Source organism: Carassius auratus, unplaced genomic scaffold, assembly GCF_003368295.1.
Source record: "Carassius auratus strain Wakin unplaced genomic scaffold, ASM336829v1 scaf_tig00034106, whole genome shotgun sequence".
Classification (NCBI taxonomy): domain Eukaryota; kingdom Metazoa; phylum Chordata; class Actinopteri; order Cypriniformes; family Cyprinidae; genus Carassius; species Carassius auratus.
Genome location: NW_020526130.1, coordinates 1185 through 12301, shown reverse-complemented (window position 1 = coordinate 12301; position 11117 = coordinate 1185). Strand labels below are relative to the sequence as shown.

The 11117-nt window shown below is 33.3% G+C and overlaps 1 long non-coding RNA gene across 1 annotated transcript; it reads left to right on the top strand.

Moving 5' to 3' along the window:
* Window positions 1-297: 297 nt before the first annotated feature.
* On the top strand, window positions 298-2084 carry LOC113081395 (uncharacterized). Its single transcript, XR_003282172.1, has 4 exons — window positions 298-517; window positions 1099-1203; window positions 1491-1527; window positions 1970-2084. It is a non-coding gene; the product is annotated as an uncharacterized LOC113081395 (long non-coding RNA).
* Window positions 2085-11117: the final 9033 nt, after the last annotated feature.

Below are 11117 nucleotides of genomic sequence, written 5' to 3'. Positions count from 1 at the left end.
CAGCATTCAAATATGTATTGGTGACTCAGTACACAGCATATATATATATATATATATATATATATATATATATATATATATATATATATATATAAATATATATAATATATATATATATATATATACCAGACTTCAAATGCAGAGCATGAAGACACAATATTTTAATATCGTCTCATGTCTTATGTAACTTTTCTTTTTTATCTTTTAGGTGTGTTTAGTGAAACAATGTCATTGTCAGTGAAGGAGGGAGATTCGGTGACTCTGTTCCCTCAGCTGACTGAAATAAAGAAAGACGATGTGATAGATTGGAGGTTTAAAGACATTCTCATAGCTAGAGTAAGAAATAATAATAACCCCTCAGTGTACGAGGATGCTCTTGATGGGAAATTTAAAGACAGACTGAAGCTGGACGGTCAGACTGGAAATCTCACCATCACAAACTTCAGAAACACTGACACTGGAGAATATGAAGTCACCAACAGCATCAACACCTTTAGGAAGAAATTCAATGTCACTGGTGAGTGTCTGATGCATGTCAGTGTTATCATTAGCTCAATTACATAGTTCCATAATTCTTATTCCATCTTAATTATCTGAAATGTAACTGTTAAACATACAAGATGCACAACTTGTCCATGTATCTTAAAGAATCTAGACATTTGTCAAGCTAGTTTTACAATAAAATTACCCCCAAAAATGGTCTCATATGCCCCTTTTCCCCCAAAAAGACATCACCAAACAAAAGGCATGCGATCACTGACAAGTCAACATTATATTAAGAAAATAAAATTTTACATATCAGAACTCTAAAATTAACCCCTAAATAAAAACAATGGTTTTAAAACCCATAGTTTAACCAAGAAGGAACATCAAATGTTTAATAAAATATTTCTATTAATCCACTAGCTGTTGGTACTCATTAAGAGTTACAAAGTAACGGCAACACATTGAAATAATTGTGAAATTTTGAAGTAGAAAATCTGTAAAAGTATCTTATTGTAAAGCATCCTCCAATAATCTTCTTCTAGAAACCATTATCTCTGTGATCTCCATCTGTCAGTGTTATTGTGGTTTACACTAACGACTGTCTGTCTTCAGTTTACTCAGGTCTGTCTTCAGGTAAAATAGCAGCGATTGTTGTTGGTGTTCTTGTTCTGCTGGTGGCTGCAGCTGTCGGTATTGGTGTGATTTGCTACAAGTACAGTAAGTATTACAGTGATACAATGAGAATGAGAGAGAACATTGAGCTGTGGATAGTGAAGGTGTAGCAGGGGATGTTTAGTCAGGTTTAATCCGTTCTGTTACTGTATGTTTGTGACATGGTTTTATTCAAGCTGTTCTTTTTCTTGCAGCATCAGCAATAAATATCATTAATACACAAATTAAAGATGCTAGTCATATGACAGAAAGCAGGAGGCAGATCTAGAGCAAATGTTTCTTTTGTTGATTTCTATTTTTGATCTTTGTTGTGTATTTCTCTGTTTCTACAGTATGAGCTTCTGTCACAGATGATGATGACTGACTCTGGTAAGAAACTCAGGTCTTTCAGTGTAATAAATGAATTTAGTATCATTATTTTAGCATTGTGTTGAATAGTTTGAAAGAAGGATTGTGAGTTTGTGTGATTCAACAGATTATTCATGCCATTGTCAATAGTTCTCCTTGGAAATGTGTGACAGAAAAGCACTTCCTGATTTCTGTTAAAAGAGACTTGGTCCATCTTTTGTTTATATACATAAAATAAAAAAAGTGTATAATATCTAAATGAAATGAAATCTCATGGAGGGAATTGTGTTCCTAACATTAATAATATTATATTGATATTCAGTTGTCTACTATATCCAGAGAAAATCCCATTGATTCAATGAAAAACACTTTTATGCCACATACGTTTTATTATTTGTATTTATATATTTATTTTATTGTAACTGTCTATTAATTACCGTTTTTTTTTTTTTTTTTTTGTCAGATTCCTGGAGAAATAGTATGCCAGTGAACACAGTCCTGAGATGTTTCCGGCAGCTTCATTGTGAAACTATTTTAATATTATAATGATTTAAATAAATAAATCAACATTTCACATGCCGTAAATATTAGTCAGAGCCTATAGTGCATACTAGATAAACTATTGATATTTCTTGAATTAATTATTAGCAAGGTATCAGCAAGGAGATTCTCTGACCAAAGTGTTTTGTTTATATATATAAATAAATAAAGAAATAAATATATATATATATATATATATATATATATATATATATATATATATATATATATATATAATACTTAAGCATGTTTCATCTTCAGTGTCATGTAACACTTTCTTCACTACTAGGAGTTTTTAGAAACATGAGTTTGTGTTTAATTCAAGAACCAGTTGATTGTTAATCTTCGTGTGAAAATTTATGTGATGCTTTATTGAAGGAGTTATCTGCAGAACTTTTGTTTTATATTATTTTACCTTTTTTCTTTTATTATGAACTGTGCCTTACCTTTATGCTATACATATTCATTGCACTTAATTGCACTGATATGTATCTATCTATTTGTGAATCTGTTCATCTGTTTGTCTGATTGTTAAAATAAAAAAACATTTAAAAAAATCTAGTACTGGTGATGATTTATCACTGTTGTGTAAGCTTATTGAAAGCTTATTGATCTGATTGTTTCTGTTTTATTTCAAGCTTCAGCTTGAATTATTTGCATTTAACATTTTGAGCCTGATGCAAAACAAGCAAAAACAATATTTATAGTTTATTAGGCTACGTCCACACGAAGCCAGAGCTTTCCTTATCCGATCTTTATTATTTTTCCTCTTTTTTTATTTTTCTTCATCTCAAGAAAAATCTGTGTCCACACGTTACCACAAAACGATGTAGTATACATGCCAGACCAGCATGTGGCGCTGTAATTCTGCCACAGAAGACTTGGACTATGTGAATAACCTTGTGTGTGGTACATAAACGAGCATGAAACAATACATTTATTAATCTGTGTTAATGTCAGTTAATAAAAACACAATCGTTCGGTGTGTGTTCATGTTTTTGTTGCTGTTACGTGATGTAGCAGTGTCTGACTAGGGGCAACATGTGGGCTGATGACGCCATTTTTTTCCCCGAAAATATACGGATTCACTGTCCACATGAAAACGCAAGGGCGGCATTTCCAGATTTATCCACTCTGGGACCCAGTAAAAAAAAATATCAGTATCACTCTCCTAAAACTGTGGATGTGGACGGAATGCCGATACAATACAAGATTTATGCATATAAAGCGAAACGTGTCTGCTTGTGGAAGTGGCCTAAGACGTGCAAAATACAGGTTTATCTCAACAAATTTGAATGATGTGGAAAAGTTACTTTATTTCAGTAATTCAACATAAATTGTGGAACTCGTGTATTAAATAAATTCAATGCACACAGAATGAAGTAGTTTAAGTCTTTGGTTCTTTTAATTGTGATGATTTTGACTCACATTTAACAAAAACCCACCAATTCAATATCTCAACAAATTATAATATGCTGACATTCCAATCAAATAATCAACTCAAAACACCTGCAAAGGTTTCCTGAGCCTTCAAAATAGTTTCTCAGTTTGGTTCACTAGGCTACAATCATGGGGAAGAATGATGATCTGACAGTTGTCCTGAAGACAATCGTGAGCCGCTATTTAAAAAAATAAAATCCCTTCAAAAAGGTCTCTTCAGTAATGGCTAAATAAAATAATGTTAAAATAATGTTAGTAATGGCTAAACACATAAGATATAGTATATAGTAGATATCACTTATTTTGTATAGGTGTAATTACAACACACATTACAAATGTAGAAACATATTAAACATTGCATCAGCTTTTATGCGTGTACTAATAGGTCTACAGGTAAGCGGGGAGATAATGGTTTTATTGCATAAATACAAACAGGATTTGTGTTTAATGGATACTGAATAAAATATATATATATATATATTTTAAGTAGGCTGTTAATGTTATTATTCATTCCGAACATAAAAACTGGTGTGTATAGTATTTAACAAAACATATTTTTCTTTTCGAGAAATGTTTACGAAAACTCAAACTAGCACCGACGCTCCAGTCCAGCAGGTGGCAGTAATCAAGTACATGCTGGTTGCCAACCACCAATCATCAAAAGAAGAACAGGTAGCGTCAGATACTCTTTGCGCTTGTTTTGCTTTCACAATAATAGAAGATACACTCGTAAACTCTTTCTGGAGTATAAATATCATTGCAAAAATTCATAAGTACATGTTCAGTCGATATATATTCTTTTCGTTGATTTTTAGTTTTTTAGTCAGTGATTCTTTCTGTCGATCGGTTTGATTCTGATGCGGTTAAAGCGGAGCAGATTACAAATAATATCCATAGGCCTTCTATATCCGGAAACTCGATTTTTGCCTAATTTTACTGAGATATGAAAAACTGTTTGTTGCTCTTACGAAAAATAACGTGTATCTTTCTTTTATAAACACTTTCGGTTTCTATTTGTAAAATCCATAATTTGTCTGTAGCTTATCTCATTCACGGTGTTATGTTAAATGTGATAACAGTATAAAAATTAAAAGAAAAAAATAATAACATTTATGTATTTATTGGAAGTATATTACGTAACAATTCTAGTGTAGTACACACGTTCTTAAAATATATCTATTATAGTTTTAATTCCGTGTTTTAAAGGCTATATACTATTAGTACAGTTTTCAGGTGCTTATCCTAGTGTTTATTTTTTGGGGTTTGAGAATGCAGATGCCAATAGTTTGTCAGCATATGTTTCATGTTGTTCATTCCCATATGAATAAGTCAGTGTCATGTCAGTAATTTATTGACAGTAATTAGTAAAATAATAATAATAACACCCAAAATGTGTTCAGATGAAGAATGTAGCATAATCATATTATAGCATTCCAATGCCTCAGTACACAGCCTAAAGTGTGTGTGTGTATATATATATATATATATATATACCAGACTTCAAATGCAGAGCATGAAGACACAAGTGTAACTGTTGTGTAACTGTCAGTGTAACTGTTCTTTTTTGTTTTTTAGGTGTGTTTAGTGAAACAATGTCATTGTCAGTGAAGGAGGGAGATTCTGTGACTCTGTTCCCTCAGCTGACTGAAATAAAGAAAGACGATGTGATAGATTGGAGGTTTAAAGACATTCTCATAGCTAGAGTAAGAAATAATAATAACCCCTCAGTGTACGAGGATGCTCTTGATGGGAAATTTAAAGACAGACTGAAGCTGGACGGTCAGACTGGAAATCTCACCATCACAAACTTCAGAAACACTGACACTGGAGAATATGAAGTCACCAACAGCATCAACACCTTTAGGAAGAAATTCAATGTCACTGGTGAGTGTCTGATGCATGTCAGTGTTATCATTAGCTCAATTACATAGTTTCATCATTCTTATTTCATCTTAATTATCTGAAATGTAACTGTTAAACATACAAGATGCACAACTTGTCCATGTGTCTTGATGAATCTAGAAATTGACAAAGCACATTTTAACTCCAAAAATGGTCTCATATGCCCCCCCCCCCAAAAAAAAAGATCTCACCAAACAAAAGTCATGCAATCACTGACAAGTCAACAGTATAACAGCGTAACAACTGTTGTCATGTTTACAGAGTATTTTTAACTGTGAAATCTGCATTATTCACTACTTACAATGTCTACATAATTGATTTCAGTCTTGTGTTCACATCAAACTTCTGCTTTAACTCAAACAGCATCAACGGTGAAGAAATAAATCACTATGTTACGATCAATAGAATCAGAATCAGATTTATATTTACTGTGTTTTTGTATTTTCTGATGGTTCATACTTTATAGCAGATCAATTTCCTGCAGAGTTGAGCTCCAACTCTATTCAAACAAACTTACCTGTGATTTTCTAATGATCCTGAAGAGTTAGAGCTAAAGTGGATCTCGTGAGGTTGATTTGATGATCACTGCTTTGTAGAGTTTATTATAGATTGGATATATTCACCAGACATGTTCATGCTGAGATGAATCAAATGAAAGCTGGTGAAAGAATGCAGAAAGAAATCTGACTGATTCCCTATAAAAAAAAAAAAAACACACTATTACAGTATTTAAATTTTTTTTGTACAAAAATTCCCACTCAGTGACAGTAACGTTACAAAGAAATGGTAACACATTGAATTTAAGGGATACTCCATCCCCAAAATTAAAATTTTGTCATTAATAACTTACCCCCATGTCGTTCCAAACCCGTAAAAGCTTTGTTTCGTCTTCAGAACACAATTAAGAAAACCAGGAGGATTTAGACTGTCCCATAGACTGCCAAATAAATAACAGTGTCAAGGTCCAGAAAATGTATGAATGTCGTCGTCAGAATAGTCCATCTGTCATCAGACGTGCAATCTGGGTTATATGAAGTGACGGGAACACTATTTATAAGCAAAGAAAGCAAAGATAACGACTCCCCTCTGCACACTTTGAGCTTCAAAAACGCTCTTCAGGAGTCTACGGGTGACGTCACGGACACTACGTCCATGTTTTTATACAGTCTATGTTTGTAACCCGATGACTTTTATACCTTTTCTGGACCTTGACACTGTTATTTATTTGGCAGTCTATGGGACAATCTCAATCCTCCTGGTGTTCATCCAAAATATTTAAATTGTGTTCCGAAGACTAACAAAGATTTAATGGGTTTGGAATGACATGGGGGTAAGTGATTAATGACAACATTTTCATTTTGGGATGGAGTATTCCTTTAATAGTGAAATTTTGAAGTAGAAAATCTGTAAAAGTATTTTCTTGAAAAGCATCCTCCAATAATCTAGCATCTCTGTGATCTCCATCTCTGTCAGTGTTATAGTGGTTTACACTAACGACTGTCTGTCTTCAGTTCACTCAGGTCTGTCTTCAGGTAAAATAGCAGCGATTGTTGTTGGTGTTCTTGTTCTGCTGGTGGCTGCAGCTGTCGGTGGTGGGATTTGCTACAAGAAAAGTAAGTATTACAGTCATACTATTTGAGAAAACATTGAGCTGTGGATAGTGAAGGTGTAGCAGGTGATGTTTAGTCTGGTTTAAACCGTTCTGTTATTGTATGTTTGTGACAGTTTTATTATGATTTTCACACAACTTTCTCAAACTCAAGTTCTCGTTGTTGGTACCAAATCTAATTTGTCAAAATCCAACAGTTTTTCACTTTCTGTTGATAACGCTGTGTAAAGGTGCCTTTACATAAAAATGTGTATAATATTATTATTATTATTATTATTATTTAAGCCTGTCCTTTTCTTGCAGCATCAGCAAGAAATATCATTAATACACAAATTAAAGATTCTAGTCATTTGAGAGAAAGCAGGAGGCAGATTTAGAGCAAATGTTTCTTTTGTTGATTGCTGTACTTTTTTTTTTCTTTGTTGTGTATTTCTCTGTTTGTACAGTATGAGCTTGATGATGATGATGACTGACTCTGGTAAGAAACTCAGGTCTTTCAGTGTAATAAATGAATTCATCATCATTAAGCTTTATTATTTTAGTAATGTGTTGAACAGTTTGAAAGAAGGATCATGAGTTTGTGTGACTGGACAGATTAAGCTAGGTTGACCAAACGTGCCATTTTCCCAGGACACAACCTGGATTTTTATATTGCCTAAAATATCCAGGTTTTGGCTTTGTTTGTTCTGCGCAGACCATTTGTTGTATGACAAAGTACCGTGAGAGCTCTAGAGAGCAGACTGCTTCTTGTGCTTTTGATTCACTCTCACGGTACTTTGACGTCATATAAAGATCAGTCTGCCCAGTGCTGCTTCACGTCCAACACTAATATGCACACGTTATTTGCATCGCTTTGACCGTTCTCTGTAGATCTCACGCACCATGATTGGTTGATTACGTACAATGTCTGCATGTTATTGGTCAAACGATCATTACCATCATTTATTATGAAAACAGCAAACCAAAGCCAAAACCTGGATATTTTAGGCAATATAGAATTCCTGGTCAGGATGTGTCCTGGGAAAATGGCACGTTTGGTCACCCTAGATTAATTATGCCACTGTCAATAGTTCTCATTGGAAATGTGTGACACAAAAGCACTTCATGATTTCTGTTAAAAAATTCTTGGTCCATTTTATATCAACCTTTTTTTATTATTATTATTATTTCAGTCTATATAGCTAATTTTGTTGTAAAGTGAATAATGAAGATACATTTTATTTTTTTTATATATTTTAATTTTTATTGTAACTATCTATTCATATCTGGTTGTTGTTTTTTGGTCAGATTCCTGGAGAAATAGTATGCCAGAGAACACAGTCCTGAGATGCTTCTGGCAGCTTCATTGTGAAACTATTTTAATATTATAATGATTTAAATAAATCAGTCATATTTCTCCTTGTGAGTCTTTAAAATCATCTGTGAGCAGATAAATGTAATCAACATTTCACATGCCTTAAATATTAGTCATTGCCTATAGTGCACACTGGATAAACAAAAGGGGAAGTCGTGGCCTAATGGTTAGAGTCCGACTCATAATCCAAAGGTTGCGGGTTTGAGTCTGAACGCAGAATGTACAGCGCTCTCTCTAAAGGCACCGAACCCCCAACTGCTCCCTGGATGCCGCAGCATAAATGATGCCCTCGGCTTCTGGTGTGTGTTCAGAGTTTGTTTGTTGTGTGTGTGTGTTTGTGTGTGTGTGTGTGTGCTCACTGCTCTCTGTGTGTGTGCACTTTGGATGGATTAAATGCAGAGCATGAATTCTGAGTATGGGTCACCATACTTGGCTGTATGTCATGACACTTTCATCTTCAGTGTCATTTGACAGTTTCTTCACTACTAGGAGTTTTTAGAAACATGATTAACGTGTTTAATTTAAGAACCAGTAATCTCCAGATGAAAAATGATGTGACACTTTATTGCAGGAATGATCTGTATTATCTAAAGTGAATCTGTTCATCTGTTTATTAAAATTAAAATAAATAAATAAATCTGGTACTAGTATTGATTTATCACTTTTGTGTAAAAGTATTGAACTATTATTTCTAGCTTCAGGTTGAATTATTTGTATTTACCATTTTGAAAACAAGCAACACTATATATATATATATATATATATATATATATATATATATATATATATATATATATATATATATCTTATTTGATATATATATCTTAGACATGCTAAATATGTAAATAACTAAGCTATGCTATGTCATTTAATCAAGTGTCTTTGTGCATTTAAACCCTCACTGAACTTTAACATAATGATTCAGCTTTTGACCTTTACTGACGCTGACTAGCTCTTCAACTCAAAATAAACTGAAATTAGTGTCTAATAAACTGTTCTCTTGTTTATTTATATTGGGGTGGTGGAGCTAATGTTAAGAGAGCTAGTTCCTGGTTAAGATGGCGCTATAGTGCTGTTTGTGCTGCTTGTCGTAAATGAGAACACAAATATTTTTTTTTCTTTTGCTTTATTTGTAGATTTTTGCGCATATTTTACATTTATTTCAATTTCAAAATATGATTCATGTCAAACAATTCCAAAAAAGGAATTTGTTTTGCCACTGAAATTTATAATGGGTTTTACAACAGTTTTTTTTTTTCAACTGCAAAAACTGTGGAAAAATTTTCATTAAAAGATGTCATCATGTCATTAAAAATTAAGGGCAAAGATTCTGAATTCTTACATTTAAGATGAGTTTATCTTTCTTTGGGCTCCAGCACATGTAACAGTGGAGCTGGATGAGGTGTTTCAGTTTGATATTTCCGTCTTCCGGAAAAAAGGAGTCCCATTCCTGATGACGTATAATTAAAAACATGCCAGCTTTACGGTCGTTCGCTATCAAACACAAAAGTGTCCCAGAAACTCTGTGTACGTTACCAACAGAGGATGTAATTTAGCGTTTCACACAATTGATTCAGCAACCGTTTACTGAGAGGTTTTAATATGATGTAGTGTCATATTTACTAGTTTAGAAGTGATGTGTATCATGTGTTTCACATCTCGCCGCGTGCCGCCATGTTCGAGACGTCACATGCACGCGCTTGAGTTTCGCTTAAGATGGAAATTTCAATTTAAGTGGCTTTATGTTGCACTTTTTCTTTGTAGACGTTGGGAAGTATTACTTTCTGAGGAACGTAAATTACATCTGTAATTCATATTTCAGTTATAATAGCATGTTATTTTATTGTACAACGTGATCCTGTTTACGTTTGTCACCTGGTGGTCGATAAAACACGTGAAGAATCCCCACAGTCTCGCATTGACTGGGAACCTGAACAATATCATAATGGATGTGTCTCTTTAGTAAAGCACCTAGCAACCACATAGAACATCATAGTAACCGCAGAGGACACCACTGAGACCTCAGCAGGTGGAGCAGGTGCAGATCTTCAGACCTTCACAAAACAGAGTCAGGAATATATGACGGCATCAGGATCCCAGGTGAGATTTTCTTTAGCAAACCTTTATATATATATATATATATATATATATATATATATATATATATATATATATATATATATATATATATATATATATATATATATATATATATATATATATATAATATATACACACAGTCCTTCACTGTCCCGATACTGTTTGCTGCTAAAATTGGGTTATTTTTAATTGATGTTTGAATTATATATGTGTTTAATTGTATTTTCCTTGTATCTTTTTTGGCGTTGTGAAGCGCAGAATTAAAATATATTATAACGGTTCGTACGTAAATAATTTGAAGGCAGTTCATTTAAGAATACATTTTTAAACTGTTGTGTATAACGCAATAAACTGGTTTTATTCATGCTTTCTGAAAGAAAAAAATAAATAATAATAATGATATGATTTCCGCAATCAAAGGATGTGTCCAGTATTTAATGTCGACTGTTTAGAATAAGAACCAATCAAATTCGTGGATGATTCATTCCTTTGAGTCGGTTCTCTTCAATGAATTGGCCAAATAGCAGAACGTTTTGATCCAATTCGCTATTCAGTCTTGATGATTCATTGAGAATCACTGAATCGTTTGGAGCAGTTTCTCACTAGAGATGTGATCTATATATCTATTATAGATCAGTGGATAGAACATACAGAAACGAAAGTGAC